The sequence below is a fragment of the Protopterus annectens genome, chromosome 7.part1 (assembly GCF_019279795.1).
Source record: "Protopterus annectens isolate FY-2018-M chromosome 7.part1, PAN1.0, whole genome shotgun sequence".
In the NCBI taxonomy this organism is placed as follows: Eukaryota; Metazoa; Chordata; order Ceratodontiformes; family Protopteridae; genus Protopterus; species Protopterus annectens.
The window spans coordinates 142,385,578-142,406,351 of record NC_056740.1 but is presented as its reverse complement, the minus strand read 5'-3'; the positions used below and the strand labels follow the sequence as shown (position 1 = coordinate 142,406,351).

The 20,774-nt window shown below is 41.9% G+C and overlaps 1 protein-coding gene and 1 non-coding gene across 3 annotated transcripts in view; one reads left to right on the top strand and one right to left on the bottom strand.

Moving 5' to 3' along the window:
- Positions 1-20,774, top strand: part of TMEM43 (transmembrane protein 43) — an 881,455-nt gene that overhangs the window by 736,896 nt on the left and 123,785 nt on the right. The gene's annotated exons all lie outside the window — the stretch shown is intronic.
- TRNAR-CCU lies at positions 11,311-11,383 on the bottom strand. The gene has a single exon. It is a non-coding gene; the product is annotated as a tRNA-Arg (tRNA).

The window sequence follows — 20,774 nt, the reverse complement described above, 5'->3', positions numbered from 1 at the left end:
GTTTGGTACTTTTTCCTGTGGTGGCTGTTCTATGTGTCCATACATATCCAAACACATTAGTTTTGTACATCCAGAAGGTATATTTACCTTCATACCTAGATTTTTCAGTGATTGTAATAGCAGTAATTTGATATATTTGGCCACGTGTAATTATTGTGACGTGTTTTACGTCGGATTAACTAAAAGACGGCTTCGCGATAGGGTTTACAACCATTGTTACGATATCAGAAAAGAGAAAGATACTAATGCTTTAGCCAAACACATTATAAAACATAATACCCATAGTTTTGGCTTTAAAGTGTTAGAGAAGTTACCTTTGAATCCTAGAGAAGGAGATAACAATAACCAGTTAGCCATCAGGGAGTTGAAATGGATTTTAACTCTAAAAGCACACATATTTCCTGGGATTAACCAATCTGTATCTGTTAAGCCAGTTTTGAACAACAGGAAGAAATATTAAAAAGGATGGAGTTCTTCCCAATCTTAGCTGTTCTTGGATTTATTAATTGTCATATTAGATCATATTTATAAATGAGGACTTTAGAGTATTAAGTATTTACACTTATACAAATTTAGTATATTATTTTATATTTTAGGGTTATAATTGTCATACTAGTCCTTAGTACACTATTCTGCTTGTATTTAACCTTGTATATATTTTTTTGATTAAATGGTTATAAATATTTAACTATATAGTATTTATATGCAAATTTGATAAATTTATAGTTGATCCAGTTGTTATAGAAAAATATTATAATTTTATAGATAGTTATAAAAACATGTTTTCTTTTTAAGTAAGTAATTTACTGCATTCTTTGAATTACACTGAATTTTTGGAACAAGGGAACTCTGAAGTCTATTTTTGATCTAGGAGAAAACATATGGTTTATATATTATAACAACATCTTGCTCTAGTTATATTTGTAGCAATACATATATGTTTTTTGGGTTGCGTTGGGATGTCGCTAACCAATCACGTTCACCTTATTGTAGAGTGGAATAATCGAGTAAATAAATGCAATTTATTGAATAAGCTGCTTCATACAGCAGATTCGGAATTTATCATTCTGAAATCCCTAGTGAACACCTAAACAGCTACATGGTTAGTGCTTATTCATCGTTCCTTCCATGCCTTTTCATACAGCCCATATACAATAATGGCTTTTATTTGAAGGACTGCTTATGGGGAACTTTAAATATTCCAAGACTTAGAATAGAAAAGATAAGGATATTTGATTACACGGAAATCTATTGGAATTTGGCATTTGCTTTTTTCTTATATTGCTCGTTGTGCATATGGGTTTTTTATATATTGCATTTTTTCACGTTTATCGCAGCCCCTTAGCTGTCGATTACATTTTAAAGTTTTGCAACGTGTTATTGCAAATAATTTAGTTCAATATCTTATTAAGCACATTAGATGAGTAATTCGATATATTTTATTATACTATATATAAAGTATTTTAAGATCGGAACTTCCATCTGGCTTTTGTGCATTTGTTTTAAAGTGAGCTAGTTGCACAGTTAGGAACACACTGATTATTTCCTTAAGGCTTGAAGAAATATCACAGCCCTTTAGCTGCCGATTGCATTTTAAAGTTCTGCAATGTGTCATTGCAAGTAATCTAGTTCAATATCTTGTTAAGTATACTAGTAGAGCAATCTGATATATCATATTACACTATGTATGAAGTATTTTAAGAACGGAACTTCCATCTGGCTTTTATGCATTTGTCTTAATATGAGCTAGCTGCATAGTTAGTAACACACCGATTACTTCTTTAAGGCTTAGAAAAGTATAATACATGTTTGGCCCGCATTCCTGATGAAAAACTTTTTTTGATTCTTCATTTCTCATTATACATATTGGCATTCTCTGATTTAGAAGAGAAAAGATGTGGAAGGACAGTTTTAGTATTATTAAGCTTAAGAATTATGATGACATGTTTATGTCTTTAGTTTACTGTTTCCATGGAGCTTGAAATAGTGCTTCTTATGCTTAACATAGCCCACTAGATGTGGAACATAAGCTAATCACCGAGCCAGAGAATATACAAGTTTTAAAGCGGCAACATTTGAGTATGTATTACAGTTTAGTTAATTTTGTGTTTGATGATATTTAATATTATATGAAATGTTCAGTATTATTGTTGTTTTAAACACATGAATGAATAATAACTAGGTTGACACAGCAAAGAAGGATTCAGCAGAACCTAATAGGAAATTTGACATACTGTGAGTCAGCAACAGTTATATTTTTTATGCCAACTAGGCTCATAGCGGTTAAGCGCTGCAGTGCCTATAAGCAATTTAGTAGAGTATTAATTGCTTACAGCACTGTAAATAATGGAATTTTTTATATGTCTGTTTTTATAAGATGTTCAGTCATATTTTCTATTTTTTATTTTTTATGTTTGAATATTGGTCATTGCCGATTTAAGTATAACAAGAGCTAACTAAATTATTGGTTAATTGATGCTTTGTATCTTGATTTTCGCGCCGAAAGGCTATGTATAAAAGCAGTTTGTTTAGTTCATGTTATTTACACCTGAAGAAGCGTAGTTTATCTACGTGAAAGCGCTTGTGTTTTTATGGAACAATAAAAGACGTTTTTTCATCTACTTGGCTCTTCCATGTGGTGACTCCAGTTTGGATCTATTATCTATATTTGCTCTACGTTTTCCTATACGGAGTCTTTGCTTTGTTGCTGCAGTTTGTTACATTTTTTTTAGGTCTCATAATTCATATATTTTTGTTCTTCCTTATTCTTCTAGCAATACTCTTTCTTCATAGGGAGGCTGGGATATATTTTATTGTGCTTAATTTCATCTCCGAGTTCTTTTTCAACTACAGTTTTAAAAGCCTGTGTGTTGTGGATGTAGGGGGATTAAATATACATTTTTCTTAAGTTTGTTGACCTTTTCTGTCCCCCACAATCTGGAAAAAACTGTTCAAGGTTCTTCTTTCTAATAAATAGTTTCAAATCAATCAGTACTTTGTCTGGAATGAATATGAAACCTTTCATAAACAATTGAAAATATTTTTTTAACTTCCAAACCCACTGTAATTGAAAATCTTAAAATGTTTGTTTGTAAAGGTATATCCTTTCTGCCTAATATGCTCATCATAAACATTAAATCGTACTGTGTAACTATCCTTAGTCTGCTCTTGCCAATAATGGGCAATTGTTTTTAAGTGACCTTTTAAAAACACACAGGGTACAGGGTACACTTCTATTTACGTAGTCTTTGATACAAAGAAAAATATATAGCTGCATTTTTTTTTTTTACAAGGCACAGTTTTTACATCCATGATGGTGTATTACTATTTCTATTATTCTCCACTTTTATCTTTTTTCACAGTATTATATATTGTATAGTTTTAAAGTAGGTGTACTGGATAGGATATTTTGTTAACTACAGATAGTTGATATATATGTTTTTATGGGATTTTTTTTTTAGCAATGGTATTTTTAAATTGATGATTAAGTAGGCAATTGTTTCACTGGAGGATATGATGTCACTAGCAGTTTATTGTAAAATCATTAAGGGAAGCTTGGATTAGTGTCTAAAAGAAGTCCTAATGCTGGGACAAAAATGCTGTTTCTTTAGTGTTTATGGTGTTTCAAGATAATAAAGGATTCTGTTTTTAAAGTATCTGCGAGTGGATTATTTGTACCTTAGCATTGCACATTTTGTCAGTTTGTGGTTTTTGTTTGTGCTGGTTCTAACACCAAGTTTTTCTGGATTGATTCAGCAAATGGATGTCTGTGACTGTCCAGAAAGTAATTATAAGGGAACTTAAGAGAAGTAGATGGAGTTGCAGGGATTAGCTGGAAATCTAGCAGTGAGTAGAGTGAGGAATGGGGCAGGAGGGATATGAAAATATGAAATTATTGCTCAAGATTCAACTGTGAAATGTGAAAATAGTACACTTCAAATTTAGTACAAGAACTGCGAAAATATGGGATTCGGGTTACTGACTAAAGCTCTTGCCACCCCATAGTGCCTTTTTTAGGCAAGGTTCAAATGACAACACCACCACCGTAACAGATACAAGCATGCAAAATCTGAAGGTAATGCTACTCAATGCTAGAAGTCTAAACCTCAAAATGCACTCTCTCAAGGCACTCCTGAAAATGGAGAACATCGATATCTGTGCAGTAACTGAGACCTGGTTCAAGGCTCTAGAGAGCACCCCTGCAATACCAGGCTACAACTCTTGCCACACTTTTTGGCCACCAAACCAAGATTGAAACACTAAAGGTGGGGGAATGGCCATATTCACCAAGGATATTCACACCTCCAGGCTAGTTGCCCAACACAATGCATCTGAAATTCTCCAGGTGCAACTAACACTAGGTAAGACTGCAATCCAAATTGTAGCTTGCTACAGATCCCCCACCATGCCCCAAGATTCTCACTACACCTTTCTAAACATACTGGAAAATATTAAGATACAACCAAACACCCTAATACTGGGTGATTTCAACTACCCTGCCATTAACTGGGAAAACTACTCTGGTACTAACACCTTTTCCCAACGGTTCTTGGAATTCATAAATTCCAATGCCCTGGATCAACTAATCCATTGTCCCACCAGGGACTCCAGCATCCTAGACCTGGTCATTACCAACATTCGAGATAGATGTTCCACACCAGTGGTCACCCCATCATTGGACAGGTCTGATCATAAGCAATCACCCCTGACAGCCACATCCCACCCCCCCCAGTAAGGAAACCTCCGTAAAAAAACTTCTCCAAAGCCAACTTCATGCTACTCAAGTCAGAAGTGACAAACTTCATAACACCCATGCAGACGAGAGCTGAAAGTTCGACTGCTGAATCCTACACTAAGGCACTGTATGAGCACATCCACTCATGCATGAATCGTGCCATCCCAAATGGAACCAAGACGCTCTCCTCTAAAAAAAAGGAAGCCAATCTGCTGGTCCCCTGCCATAAACAAACTATACAACAGAAGAAAGAAACTGTTGCAGAAAAGAAGAAAATCCCAGGATGCAAAAAAACTCCCTTACCAGCCTCAGTAAGAAGTTGAGATCCCTCATAAAATCCTCCAAAGCTAGTTAAGAAAATAAAATTGCCAAAGATTCCATAGACAGCCACAAGGCATTCTATAGTTATGCCAAGAATCTAAATGGCAATGCTTGGGTATGCTCTAAGCTACAACAGAATGGCATTAAATATACTGATACCAAGGATATTGCCAATATCCTGGCAGATTGATTTAGTGCCAACTTCACTCCCCCCTCACCCCCTAAAGGGCCCATCTCAATACCAAAACATTGCCATATTCTGGTAATCACGGCCACACAGGTAGAAACTGCACTCTCCAAAGCTAAGAATACAGCATCCATGGGACCAGATGACATCCTGGGCTGTGAACTACAAAATGAGCTGGCACCTCACCTAAGTGTCATGTTTAATCATAGCCTCACCTCAGGCTTCGTGCCCACTGAGTGGCGCACAGCTACAATTATCCCACTCCACAAGGGGGGGGGGTCCACCTTGGATCCGGGGAACTACCGTCTCATCAGTCTGACAAGCCTGATCTGCAAGGGCTTGGAACACATTATCATGGAACTTATAAACAAAGACATTGGCAACCTTCAAACACTGGAACCCACCCAGTTTAGGTTTAAGAAGGGCCAATCTTGTCTCCTGAACCTGATTGACTTCTTTGAATCAGTCTCCAGAGCAGTGGACGAGGGTAAGGCGGTCCACACAGCCTATCTGGACCTTGCCAAGGCCTTCGACACCATCCCCCACTCTGGAATCATAGATAAACTTACTAAGCTGGGCATAAATCCCTACGTTACTCGATGGGTTGCCAACTGGCTTACTGACAGAATCCAGACTGTAAAAGTAGCTGACTCCAAATCCAGCTCCAGACAAGTGACAAGTGGAGTACCTCAGGGTTCAGTCCTGGGACCGCTCTTGTTTGGCATCTACTTCTCTGAAGTACAGACCAACACTAAGGGACTCTGGCTAGCAAAGTTCGCAGATGACTGCAAACTGTGAGCCATTATTAAATCCCCAGATGATGTGGATATTCTACATAAGGGCCTTACATAAACAGATGCTTGGTGCCAGAGCCATGGGCTCAAGCTTAATGCCAAGAAATATGTAGATTTTCATTGTGTTTCACTGTTGCAGTCATTACACTTGGGTTATCCTGCTGGCAGGCTACCTGCAGTCGGCCTGAATTCCAAAGTCTTGGTCCGGCGTCAGTTGCTGTCGCCTCTTCCCTGACGTCAGTGCGCCAGGGGTATAAAAGATGCAGCCGATGGCATTTTCTTCAGTCTTTCTTGCCGCGCGGTGCCCGAAGCAAAAGCAGTTCGCAAGTGCCAGTCGGCCGACTCCTGAGATTTTCAAAGATGAATTTCCGATCCGAAGTCTTCATTAAAACTAAGTACCCCATTGGGGAAACGTTTTTCTTGCTCCAGATCGATGTCAGAAAAAGTTAACAATTGTATTTCTTGTGGGAAGCAAATACCTCATAAGGATTTTCATTCTTACTGTATTCCTTGCCTAGGCCCTGATCACAACGTTGCTTGCTGTCGGTTTTACTCTAGATTTAACCAACGCACTATTAAGAGTCAGTACGATTTTGCCTTTCATTACTTTGGCTGAAGATTCAATTATATAATGCCGTCGGAACAGCCGACGACCGAAGTTTACAAAAAGCGCAGGGAAAAAGAAAAGGACAGGCATCCGAGGTCCATAACCAACAACGAGGCTACCGCTAAGCCAGTCGCCGGTTCTCAGTGAGGCACTTTCGCAGCCCCTGACGCCCGCCTCAGAGCCACAGGCCGTTGCCGACTCCCACGTGGAGCCAACTAGGCCTCTGGATACTCAAGGTATTGGACACTCGGAAACTATTCCCTCAGATGGGACTGGAGCCGCTGAACAGGCATCGGCTTCTGAGGGTGTTTTCAGACCTACACAGTTATATGTTAAGCCAACCACAGCTTCAAAGGCAAAGACTAATGCAGCTGTAGAGACAAAGAAACAAGTACAGCTTTCTCCTGGACAGACTTCCATGCCTAAAAAACAGATGCTCAAAATGGCCGAAGACCTAATTGCCTTGATCAGGGGTTCCCATCCCCCTCCTGATAAGACGCCTAGGCAAGAGACAGAATATGAATCTTCAGATCAGGTTTCCTTTTCCTCTGACTCCTCCTCTGAGCAGGAATGCTCTCTTCCTCCCTATGAGGATTCTGATGCTGAAGAATCTATCCCTTCAGCCTCTCCTTATGAGGATTATTCTTTTGGGGAAAGCCTGCATACCATGAGGGGGCACTTCCACTGGAAGAGCCAAGACTACTCAGAATCTAAGAAAAGGCTTAGAGATTTGCTTTTACTACCTCAGCACAGGCCTCTTGCTATTCCCCCTGTGTTAGACATTGTGGATAATGTATTTTCAGAGTCCGGCCTTTCTCCTGACTCTTTACCTCCTGCCCCTGTTAAACCAGACAGATACTACAGGGTTCCAGATTCACATAAATTTCTTTATAAAAACCCTTCTGCTGACCCAGAAACCATTTCTCAGAGTCCCAAAGGGGTCAAGGCTTCCACTGCAAAAAATCCTATTCCCCCTGATAGGGATTCAAGGGCACTAGACAGATGGGGGGAAAAGGTTTACACTTCTACTACTTTGGCTGTGAGGCCATTAAACTGTCAATTTCATATGCTTAAATATCAGCAATACTTAATGTCGCTGCTTAAACAGAAAATGTTGACTAATTCTGATTGTGCAGAAAATAAGGAAATGCAGGATTTATTGCATGTAACTGAACAAGTGGGAAAGCATACATTGCAATGTGGTTTTGATTCTCTGGAGGGCTCTTGCAGGGCCGCAGTTACGGGTTCTGTCATTAGGAGGCATGCTTGGTTAAAGGAACAGAATCTGCCTGATCATGTTAAAGCAAAATTATTAGATGCTCCATTACAGCATGATACTTTATTTGGTGTTAAAGCAGAGGAGGTGTTGAAGAAAATGGAGGACAAAGCGAAATCTATACAAACAGTAAAGGATTTCTTACAGGTACAGCCACCCAGATTTAGCAGGAACTGGTCTACAAAGAATTGGTCCTTTCCAGTGTCAGACAGGCCACAAAGAGGCAGATACAGACACCCCAGAGGCAGACCCCAGCCCCAGGGCTCATACAGGCCTAAACAGTGGGGCGCTTCTACCTCCAAAAGCGGAGAAGACAAATCACAGCCATACAGGAAACAGTCCCAATGACTTTCCTCTGCCAGCACCAAGCACTTATTCTTTGGCAGCCCCCTTGGGGGGAAACTAGCACTTTTTTCTCAGAATTGGCACAGGATCACCCAGGACAAATGGGTCTTGAATATAGTGTCCCAGGGCTACAGGTTCCACTTTCACACCGTGCCAAGGGCAAAAGGTATGGCAGACCTGCAATCAGTGGGCAGAGGCGCAAAAACAAGTTTCATCCCTCATGGACATGAGGGCCATTCAGCAAGTACCACAGCAAGAGCAGGGACAAGGATTTTACTCAAGACTTTTCTTGGTACCCAGAAAGGACAAAGCCTGGAGACCAATACTGGACCTGTCTATCCTAAATACTTTTCTGGACGTTCCAAAATTCGAAATGTTGACCCTGCAGCAGCTTCTGCCCATGCTGGGCAAGAAGGCTTGGCTTGTAACTTTGGACCTAAAAGAGGCATACCTGCATGTACCAATCAGACAATCTTGCAGAAGATACCTCAGATTCCTAGCTGGCTCAATGCACTACCAATTCTCTGCACTGCCCTTTGGCTTATCTACTGCGCTCAGGGTCTTCACAAAATGCCTGGCACCAGTAATTGCATTTTGCAGACAAAGAGGAATTCATATATATTCTTATTTGGACGACTGCCTTATTCAAGCAGAGAACAAGGACATTTTACTAAAACATCTGGCGTTTGTAAAAAGATTATTAATTTGCCTAGGGTACACAGTAAACAAAAAGAAATCAAAACTAGTACCCTCTCAAGAGATAATATTCCTGGGTGCAAGCTTAAATACAATTGCCCAGATGGCTTATCTCACGCCAGACAAACAAAGGCAACTGACTTCTTACTTCAAAATGTTGGCAACAAAGACCCAGTTATCTGCAAGAAAAATTCTGCAGGCTTCAGGCTTCATGGCATCCTGCATTCTACTAATTCCATATGCCAGACTGCATATGAGGAAAATACAATGGTCTCTAAAAAGTGTTTGGACTCAACATTGCCACAGCCTGGAAACATTAATTACCCTCTTCCTTGCCTGCAACAGGAGTTTCGATGGTGGGCACAGGCCTGTCACCACAACAAGGGACAGCCATTCAACCAACCCACGGCCAGACAGTCAATAACAACAGATGCATCAGATTATGCCTGGGGAGCCCACATGGCAGGAAAATGTATTCAGGGCACATTGCCCACAAGCCAAAGGCATCTTCATATCAATCAAAAAGAGATGCTAGCTGTTCAGAATGCCCTGACAGCTTTCAAGGATCTACTTCATCCAGGAAAATTACTGATAAGGACGGACAATACTACAGTCATGTGGTACATAAACAAGCAGGGAGGCGCACATTCCTACCCCCTCTGCAGACAAGCCATGACTTTGTGGGACACAGCATTGACTTATCAAGTACACCTGCAAGCACAATTCCTGAGATAAATACTCTGACAGACGAATTAAGCACAAACCTTACGGATCCCCATGAGTGGAAACTGGATCCCCAAGTCTTCAGCATGATAACAAAGGAATGGGGATGCCCAGACATAGATCTATTTGCCTCCCCCCACAACTGCCAACTACAGAGGTTCTGCACGAGAACTTATCACAAGCAAGCATGGAAAGTGGATGCTCTATCATTCAACTGGGAAACCCTAACAGTTTATGCCTTTCCTCCTCTGCCTCCCCCCTCCAAGGTACTCCTAAAGGTCAGACAAGAGAAGCCAAAAATGATTCTGATTGCCCCAGACTGGCCCCGTCAGCACTGGTACCCAATCCTAAAGAGCTTGTCTCAAGGCCCAGCCTGGACATTACCTCTAATTCCTCACTTACTGACCCAACAAAACAATCGGATCCTGCACAGCCAACTCAGGACCCTAAATCTGGCAAAATGGCAGATAATGTAGCCATTCAGAACACACCTCTCTCTAAAGCAGTGATGGATGTTATTTTGGAGGCCAGGAGGCCCAGTACCAGAAAATCTTATGCAGAAAAATGGAAGAGATTTTGCGTTTGGAACCAGGCACAAGGAATTAACACGGTGGTACCAAATATTCCTCAGATTTTGCAATATCTAACTGAGATGCTGGACAAAGGCCTATCCTTTTCATCAATTAAAATCCATGCCTCTGCCATTTCAGCTCATTGCAATATGGAACCACCTCTTTTATCTCATCCATTGCTAAAGCAATACCTCAGAGGGGCCAAAAATTTAAGACCCCCAAGGAGAGCACCAATACCTGCATGGGACCTTAACTATGTCTTGGAAAAACTCACACTGCCGCCATTTGAGCCAGCCAATACAGCTGAGATAAAGTTTTTATCATGGAAAACAGCACTGCTCCTAGCAATAACCTCTGCAAGACGAGTCTCAGAGTTACAGGCTGTGGAACCTTTTATCATTTTCCATCCAGACAGGGTTTCTCTGAGGACGAACCCAACATTTATGCCTAAGGTAGTGTCCAGTGTGGCCCTTAACCAAACCATTCATTTGCCTACTTTTTATCCAAACCCACAGAATAAGGGTGAGAGACTCCTACATTCTTTGGACATACACAGGCAGCTACACTTCTACTTGGACAGAACTAAAGCTTTCAGAAAGACTGAGCAGCTCTTAGTGGCATATGCTGCAGGATCACAAGGAAAAGCTATCTCTAAGCAGACTATTTCAAAATGGATAGGTCACTGCATTCATTTCTGCTATGCACAACATGGTAAATCAGTGCCTAAGGGCATTAGGCCACATTCAACCAGAGCAGCAGCCACTTCAGCAGCCTTCCTCAGAGGAGTACCAACCAAAGACATTTTAGAGGCTGCAACTTGGAGTTCAGTGCGCACTTTTACCAAGCACTACCACTTACCTCTCTACTCTAAATCCAGAGCAGGCTTTGCCACTGCAGTTCTGCAGGGCCTCATAGCCACTCCTAATTCTATTTAGGCCCAGCCATCCAACCTCAGCTTTGGGATTCAACCCAAGTGTAATGACTGCAACAGTGAAACATGATGAACATAGTACAGTTGTGTACCTACCGTAAATGTAGATCAAGATTTTTTTATCACCCCAGATGGGACTCGAGCCCACAATCCCTGGCTTAGGAGGCCAATGCCTTATCCATTAGGCCACTGGGGCCTGACAGTAATGTTCGAGTGTATTCACTGTTGCAGTCCAGGTTACCCACCCACCATCCCCCTTTCTTTGCTGGGACTTATCTGTACTTCTCTATTCTATACAACCTATGTGGTATATTTGCTTGTAGATGAAGGTAATGTTTTATTTTAGTGCATGCTTTTTTATTGGCATAATTTTTAGCCTACCCTTTTGGGGGCACCTGACATCTGGGGCAAGAAAAACTGAGGAAAATGGCGTCGGCTGCATCTTTTATACCCCTGGTGCACTGACGTCAGGGAAGAGGCGACAGCAACCGATGCCGGACCAAGACTTTGGAATTCAGGCCGACTGCGGGTAGCCTACCAGCAGGATAACCGAAGTGTAATGACTGCAACATTGAATACACTCGAACATCTACATTTATGGCAGGTACACAACTGTACTTTATCCCCTTTGGGAAAAAACATGTACCCATAATTTACCACATAGGTGGCAGTACACTAAACACCGAAAGTGTGATGAGAGACTTAGAGACACAGGTGGACAGTGGTCTCACCTTCGATAACCACATTGCCACAACAGTCAGGAAATCCTTCTGTGTGGCACACCTCATCACTAAGGGCTTTTCATCCAGAAAAAAGGAGGTCATTGTCCCACTGTACTCATCCCTCATTAGACCCATTATAGAGTACAACGCCCCGTTTGGTATGTACCTCACAAGACATCTGCAATAGCTGGAAAGGCCACAGAAATGCCTCACTAAAAGAATCACAGGCCTAAAGCAGATGCCCTATGCTGACCGTCTAAAGAAAACTCCAGCTATACTCTGTGGCATATCGTCAACTCAGAGGCGATCTCTGCTTAACATACAAGGCCATGTCAAACCCTGAGTTGCTGGACATGCTCCACTTAAAGAAATCCCAATCCCTCAGAGCCATACGCTCCAGAGATCTAAACCTTGTCATCACAATGAACAAAACATGCTGGAGGTATAGGTTCCTGACCCAGAGACTCCCCATACTCTGGAATAGATTGCCCATACATGTCAAGCAGAGCACCTCCTTGGCACTCTTCAAAAGGAACCTTGACGATTGGATGGGAGATAGGAAATTCACCCCGGGGATCACGTCAATTGTCCTGCTAGACAGGGGTCCAGGAAAGTAAATATTGTGGGAAGAAATATCCAGGAAATTGTTATGGCTAGGCTTGTATAGGCCCTAAAGTTGATAGCTTGTACCGACCTATGAACCTATGAAAAGCAAAATTCCTGCTTCAACTTTTTCATCAAAAATTCAAAAAACAAAATTTACTGAACACAACTGTAACACTACAGTTATATCTCACAGAAGAAACAAGCCAATTTCCTCATTTGTGTCTGAAGTTTCAAACTCAAAGTACAGCAAGTAAAAAAAAAAAAACATTTATGGTGTCAGAAGAAACTTTTACTTCTGGAACTGTAATTTATATATACTATTTCAGCATACAAACTGCCAGTAATGGCCAAATGAACAGGCTGACACATGAAGTGTATTCTCATTAGAAGTTTGAGTCAGAATGAGCTGGATGAACAAGTATTCATGTAACATACATTTCTTGCAGCTATTAATTCTTTCTTAAAGCTATATGTTCTATATACATAACTATAAGCTACAATAAATGTTTCCCAATTTGCACATTCCGGTTTTAAGTCCACTAACATATACACATTCTTCCAGATTACATCAGTCTCATGTCACATATCCACTGCACTAAATTCTCTGAGCTTCATATCACTTTAATCCATAAAAGTTGAGGCTTTGTGATTACTAAACTTTAGAAGAACTAAAATAAAAACAATAATAAGCTCCTTTTTTGCACCCCTACGCTCAGTTTTACACACACGTTGATTATGTATATGTATGCATGTGTGTGTGTGTGTATACATGTATATATATATATATATATATATATATATATATATATATATATATATATATATATAAAATATATAAAGATGGGAATATACAGTGGATATAAAAAGTGTACACACCCCTGTTAAAATGCCAGGTTTTTGTGATATAAAAAAGAGACCATACTAAATGATTTCAAAACTTTTCCCACCTGTAAGGTGATTTATAACCTGTACAATTCAATTGAAAAAACAAACAAACCTGTTAGGGGAAAAATATAAAAATTAATTTACAATAAGCTGGTTGCATAACTGTGCACACCCTTAAACTAATAATTTGTTGAAGCACCTTTTGATTTAATTACAGCATTCAATTTTCTTGGGTACACACCTGCCATCATTTAAAGAGACTCTGATTAACCCCAAATAAAGTTCAGCTGTCCTAGTAGGATTTTCTCAGCTGCTTGCTACTGCAAAAGCCATCCATGGTTCGCAGAGAGTTTGCAAAGCGTCAAAGAGGTCTCATTGTTGAAAGGTATCAGTCAGAAGGGTACAAAAAAATTTCCACAGCATTGGATATACCATGGAACACAGTGAGGACAGTCATCAAAAAGGTGGAGAAAATATGAGACAACAGTGACATTGCATAGAGCTAGACATCCCTCCAAAATTGATGAAAAGACGAGACGAAAACTGGTCAGGGAGGCAGCCAAGAGACCTACAGCAGCACTGAAGCAGTTGCAGGAATTTCTGGCAAGTACTGGTTGTGTACTACATGTGACAACAATCTCCCATGTTCTCCATATATCTGGGCTATGGGGTAGGGTTGCAAGACGGAAGCCTATTCTTAGACAGAAAAACATCCAGCCCCAGCTAAAATTTGCAAAACAATACATTGTCTCCCAAAAACATGTGGGAAATGTGTTATGATCTGATGAGACCAAGGGTGAACTTTTTTGGCCACAATTCCAAAAGGTACATTTGGCACAAAAACAACACTTTGCATCATCAAAAGAACACCATTCCCAGGGTGAAGCATGGTGGTGGCAGTATCATGCTTTCTGTTGCTTTTCTTCAGCTGGAACTGGGGCTTTAGTCAAGGTGGAGGGAATTATGAAAAGTAACAAATATCAATCACTTTTGGCCCAAAACCTTCAGGCATCTGCTAGAAAGATGAAGAGGAGTTTTACCTTTCAACACGACAATGACCCCAAGCATACATCCAAATCAACAAAAAAAAGTCTTCACCAGAAGAAAGTTAAAGTTTTGGAATGGCCAGCCAGAGCCCAGACCTAAATCCAATAGAGAATCTGTGGGGTGACCTGAAGAGGGCTGTCCACAAGAGATGTCCTTGTAGTCTGACAGATTTGGAGTGCTTTTGCAAGGAAGAGTAGGCAAATATTGCCAAGTCAAGATGTGCCATGCTGATAGACTCCTGCCCAAGAAGACTGAATGCTGTAATTAAATCAAAAGGTGCTTCAACAAAGTATTAATTTAAGAGCGTGCACACTTATGCAGCCAGCTTATTGTACATTTTTTACTTTTTATATTTTTTCCCCTAACATATTTGTTTGTTTTTCAATTGAATTGTACAGGTTATAGGTCACTAAAAGGTGGGAAAAGTTTTGAAATCATTTATTGTGGTCTCATTTTTTTATATCACAAAAACTGGCATTTTAACAGGGGTGTGTGCACTTTTTATATTCACTGTATGTATGCACAGTGTTTAGAACTTACTGAAATTTAATTGAAGATGGCAGAGGGAGTGTATGTGATGAGTTTTAGTTGGACTGGTCTAACATAAACTGATAAGGGAACTGTTGCTGATATGCTTTATACAGAATAATACCCCTCCCCTCCAGAGTTTTTTTTTTAGCCTCTCTGTCTAGAATTAGAGTAGCTTATACGTAGATAGTTTAACAAATGAGCCTTGTGGCTAGCCAAGTTTAATATAGCCAGTGTAGTTGGGTTATGTGCGTGTAGTCATATACTCATTTGAAAAGTTTTATTTTACTGATGCTAAGAATGAGGTGTTGAAAGACCTAGCAAGATATGATGAGAGAGGATTTGAAGATGTGGTTTCAATTTAACTTTGTCTTGTGTCAGCAGCAAATACAAAATTAAGCTGTCAAATACTATGCTTATGTATTTGTAGGCTTTATATGCGGAGGTATGATTATTTAGATGTAGATAACATCTGTTTGAGTAAGAAAAGGTGAACATTTTATCCCACCACTGGTGCATGGAGAAGTTGTTGTTTTATTTGGCTTTCTAAGATACGCTGTGTTATGCCTATGTGGTTGTAGTGGGCACAGTAACAAGAAGGGAACCGATTAGAAAATGTAGCACAGAAGAATGGTGCTAGTGTACAGTCAGAGAAAAACAGTGAATAGAACTTAAGTGAAATCAAGTAATCAGTCAGCTCTCTGATAGGAAGAGAGTGCTGCACAACCACATTGGTGAGTAAGGTTAAGGGTCAGCTCAATGGTTTGCATGTGACACAACTATTATTTTGGAATCTTAACCCTAGTATGGTAGGTTGCTGAGGCTCAGCTCCTTAGTTACTATATTCACTACTTCTAGTAAAGCTGATTCTGTGTCATAGCTCAAAAAAAACCATCTCTCCAGTCAATCCAGTCCGCTCACCCAGCATTACTGACAGAGCAGTCAGCAGGGAATCCCTAAAGTCTGCCAGCTCATTACACTTCCAGAAAATATGATGTTCTTCGTGTTTCACTGTTGCAGTCATCACATTTGGGTTATCCCTGCCAGGGTAGCCCTTGGCTGGCCGGAATACTAGAGACTTAGTATTTCTGCGTCAGTTGCTGTGGCTTGAGGATTGACGTCAGGTCGTCAGTAGTATAAAGTAAAGCAGCCAATGCCATTGCATCAGTCTTTCTTGCCGTGGAGCCTGAAGCAGAAGCAGTTTGCACGAGTGCCGGTCGGCCGCTACCTGAATTTTCGTTTCCGAGCTGAAGTTGAAGTCTTCTAAAGCTAAGTACCCCATTCGGGATCCTTTTTTCTTGCACTAACCGATGTCAGAAAAAGTTAATAATTGTCTCACCTGTAGAAAGCAAATACCACACCAAGACTTCCACTCTTACTGCGTCACTTGTTTAGGCCCAGACCATGTCGTCCCCTGTTGTCGCCAGAAATATCCATCGTTGGGCCCTTATTGTAGCCAGATATTTTCATTTACAGTCTTCGAATTCCGATATGGCTTCAGTAAGCCATCCAACAGCAGATCTTCCAAAAAAAGTAAAGATAAAGACAGAGACAGACCGCACAGTTCCAAACCTACCAACGATGCTTACGTTAAGCTAGTTGTCAGTCCTCCGGTACTCAGTGAGGCGCTTTCGCAGCCCCTGATGCCCACTTCAGTTGATTCGCAGGCTGCTGCCAAGACCCTTTCAGAGTCCAGTATGCCACAAAACTCTTCTTCGACTAAGAATCCTGCGGTCATCTCTACCTTGGATGGGTCCAGAGCCTCTGAGCAGGCACCGGCTTCCGAGGAAGCCCTTCGCACTACCAAATCTCGACAGAAACAGACATCTTCTTTCGCAACTAACATTCTTTCAAAAACAACCGAGTTTCTTAGGCCCAGGGTTCAAACCACACCCAAGAAACCGACCACCCAATCTCAGGCACCTGCTACCTTGCCTCAGTCTCAAATGCTTAAAGTGGCGGAAGACTTTATCATGTTGATCAGGGGAAACCAAGCTACCCCTTCCAAAAGGAAAAGAGATCTGTATGCTGTAGTTTTGTCTGAACAAGAGTCAGATGAATCTGGTGCATCTGACTATGAAGACATGCAACCCCTCTCCACTAATGAGGATTCTGATGCAGAAGACTCCATTCCTTCAGCCTCTCTCCCAGAGGATTTTTCCTTTGTGGAAACTCTGCATACTTTAAGAGAGCATTTCCAATGGGAGAGTCAGGACTACCCTCAGTCTAAAAAGAGACTCAGGGAATTCCTAGATCTTCCGCAACACAGACCCTTGGCCATTCCCCCCAGTCCTGGATGTTGTGGATGATGTTTTCCTTGAGTCCAGCTTGACTCCTGACGCCCTACCTCCTGCTCCCAGAAAACCAGACAGGTGCGAGTCCCTGACTCACACAAATATCTTTTTAAAAATCCAACAGCTGACCCTGAGGTCATTTCTCAAGGGCCAAAAGGGATCAAAGCAACCTGTGCTAAGAATCCCACCCCTCAGACAGGTATTCCCGAGCATTGGACAGATGGGGTAAAAAAGTATACACCTCTCCTGCTCTTGCTATCAGGGCACTAAATTGTCAGTTCCATATGCTGAAATTTCAGCAACATACCTTGGAATTTCTTAAACAAAAAATGTATTCCTTTCCTGTTTGGGCAGAGTCTAAAGAATTACAAGACTTAATGCATACTGCAAGTCAAGTAACTAAACACACTTTGCACTGTGATTTTGATGCCTAGAAGCCTCTTGCAGGGCAGCAGTCACTTGATCTGTCATTAGAAGACATACATGGCTTAAGGAACAACACCTGCCAGACCATGTCAAATCTAAATTCTTGGATGCCCCCTTGCACAAAGATAACTTATTTGGCACTAAGGCAGACGAGGTCTTAAAAAAGATGGAAGAAAAAGCAAAATCTATGCAAACAGTTAAAGATTTCTTACAGGTCCAGCCCCCTAGGTTCAGCAGGCATTGTCCCTCCAAGCAATGGTCCTTTCTTGCTCCGACTAAACAGGCCCAGCCTAGGCCCCATGGAAACAGACCCCCCCCCCCAGACAGCAGCCCCAGGGAATGCAGAGATCTAAGCAGTGGACAATCTCAATTTCAAAACCAGGGAGTTCTAAGCCACCCCCTTATGGTAAGAACTCACAATGACTCACCTCCTTCCGACCTCTCCTCTGCCCACCTTCACTTACCCCTAGGAGGAAAACCTTCCTTTCACTCAAGCACCTGGGCCACCATTATCAAGGACCAATGAGTTCTGAACATTGTGTCTCAGGGATACAAATTCTCCTTCCACACCCTTCCAACTCCCAAAAGGGTTCCCAGATCTACCATCAAATCAGTGGGTAGAGGCTCAAAAGCAAATCCATGCCCTACTCTCTATGAGGGCAGTAGAGCATGTTCCTGCAGAACAAATAGGCTAAGGCTTCTACTCCAGACTTTTTCTGGTGCTCAGAAAAGAGGGCACCTGGTGCCCCATCCTCGATCTATCCATTCTAAACACCGTCCTGGTGATCATAAAATTCAAAATACTCACGCTCTAGCAACTACTATCCATGTTCTCCAAGGACACTTGGCTAGCCACCCTGGATCTAAAAGAGGCCTACCCCACATTCCTATCAGGGAATCATGCAGGAAATAGCTCAGCTTCAGGGCAGGATCTCAACACTTTCAGTTCTCTGCACTTCCCTTTGTCTTATCTACTGCTCCCAAAGTTTTCACAAAATGTCTGGCTCTGGCCATTGCCTTTTGCAAACAAAGAAATATTCAAATTTACCCATACTTAGATGACTGCCTTATTCAGGCAGACAGCCAGGAAAAACTGCTCAAGCACCTGGCCTTTGTAAAGCCCCTTCTAACCTCCCTAGGGTACACAGTCAATGAAAAGAAATCCAAACAGGTGCCCACCCAAAGGATAATCATCCTGGGAGCAAGTCCAGACACAGCTTCCCAGATGGCATACCTTACACCAGAAAAACAAATTTTCCTGACAGCCTACTTCTCTCAACTGGCCAGCAGAATCCAGCTATCTGCAAGGAAGATCCTGCAATCTGTGGGGTTCATGACATCTTGCATACTACTCATTCCATATGCTAGACTGCTTATGAGGAAACTTCAGTGGTACCTTTAGAGCCTTTCGTGTCAACACTCTTAAGACCTGGAAATTCTTTTACCTTTAATTTCTTGCCTCAAAAAGAAATAATTTCTTTGGTGGGCAACAGCATGCTCCCACAACAAGGGTCTGCCCTTCTCCCCACCCCCTTAGACCCTCACCACAGACTCATCAGACTACGTTTGAGGTGCGCGCCTGGATGGCAGGTGCATACAGGGCCAGTGGAGCCCACAGCAAATCCCCCTGCACATCAGTCAAAAAGAGATGATGGCTGTACAGCACACCTTGATAGCTTTAAAACCTTTTCTTCCTTCAGGGGTTCTCCTGATCAAAACAGACAACACCACTGTGAAGTGGTACATCAACAAGCAGGAAGGAACTCACTCCTACCTTTTATGCAGGCTGGCCATGACCCTTTAGCTCACAGCTTCTTCCATGCAACTACACCTGTTAGCAAAATTCCTACCAGGCTCCCTCAGCTCCCTGGCAGACCAATTAAGCAGAAACCTTCTGGACCCACACGAGTGGCACCTCAACAGAAGTACCTTCATCCTAATAACTCAGAAATGGGGAACCCCAAAGGTCGACTTCTTTGTCTCCCACTCCAACCATCAGCTCAAAAAATTCTGCACCAGGGAGCATCACTGCATGGCTTGGAATGTGGATGCCCTGTCCTCCCCCTGGGTCAATCTCTCGGTCTATGCCTTTCCTCCCCTACCTCTAATCCCCAGGGTACTGATCAAAAAAAGGGAGAAAAAAACAAGGACCATTCTTATAGCTCCAGACTGGCCCCGACAGCACTGGTACCCCTTGCTGTGCAGCCTGTCCCCGCTGCCTCCATGGCATCTTCCTCAGATTCCAATCCTCCTGACCCAGAGGGAAGGGGAATTCATGCTTCCCCAATTGCAGACACTCAATTTGGCAGCTTGGCTTATTCTCTAACCCCGACCCAATCTGCCATCCACAGTAAACGTGTTCTGGATGTTATCCATGAGGCCAGACATCGTAGCACCAGAAAGTCTTATGCAGATAAATGGAAAAGGTTCTGCACATGGATCCAGGCTAAGGGGGGCCAATATGGCACAACCCTCCATCCCTCTCATCCTGGATTACTTAGCTGACCTACTACCCAGTGGTCTTCCTTTCCCCTCTATAAAAATTCATGCCTCTGCTGTTTCTGCTCATTTTCCCACTGAGCAACTCCTTTTCTTACACCCTTTGATCAAACAGTTCCTCAGAGGGGCTAGCAACTTGCCACCCAGAAGGGCACGAATCCCAGCTTGGGACCTTAACTTTGTCTTGGAAAAGCTCACCCTGCCTCCTTTCGAACCAGCTTCTTCTGCAGAGCTAAAATTACTCTCCTGGAAGACAGCATTCCTTCTGGCCATCACTTCAGCCAGAAAGAGTCTCTGAGCTGCAAGCACTCATGGCTGTGGAACCCTTCATCATCTTCCATGCAGAAAGGGTATCCCTCAGAACTAACCCATCCTTCATACCCAAGGTGGTGTCCATTGTGGTTTTCAACCAATCCATTAATTTGCCCACCTTCTTTCCTAATCCCCAGAACAAGGGGGAAATGATTCTTCACTCTCTAGATGTGCACAGACAGCTCAGATATTATCTGGACAGGACTAAATCCTTCAGAAAGTCTGATCAATTGCTGGTTAGCTTTGCTATAGGAGCATAAAGCAAAGC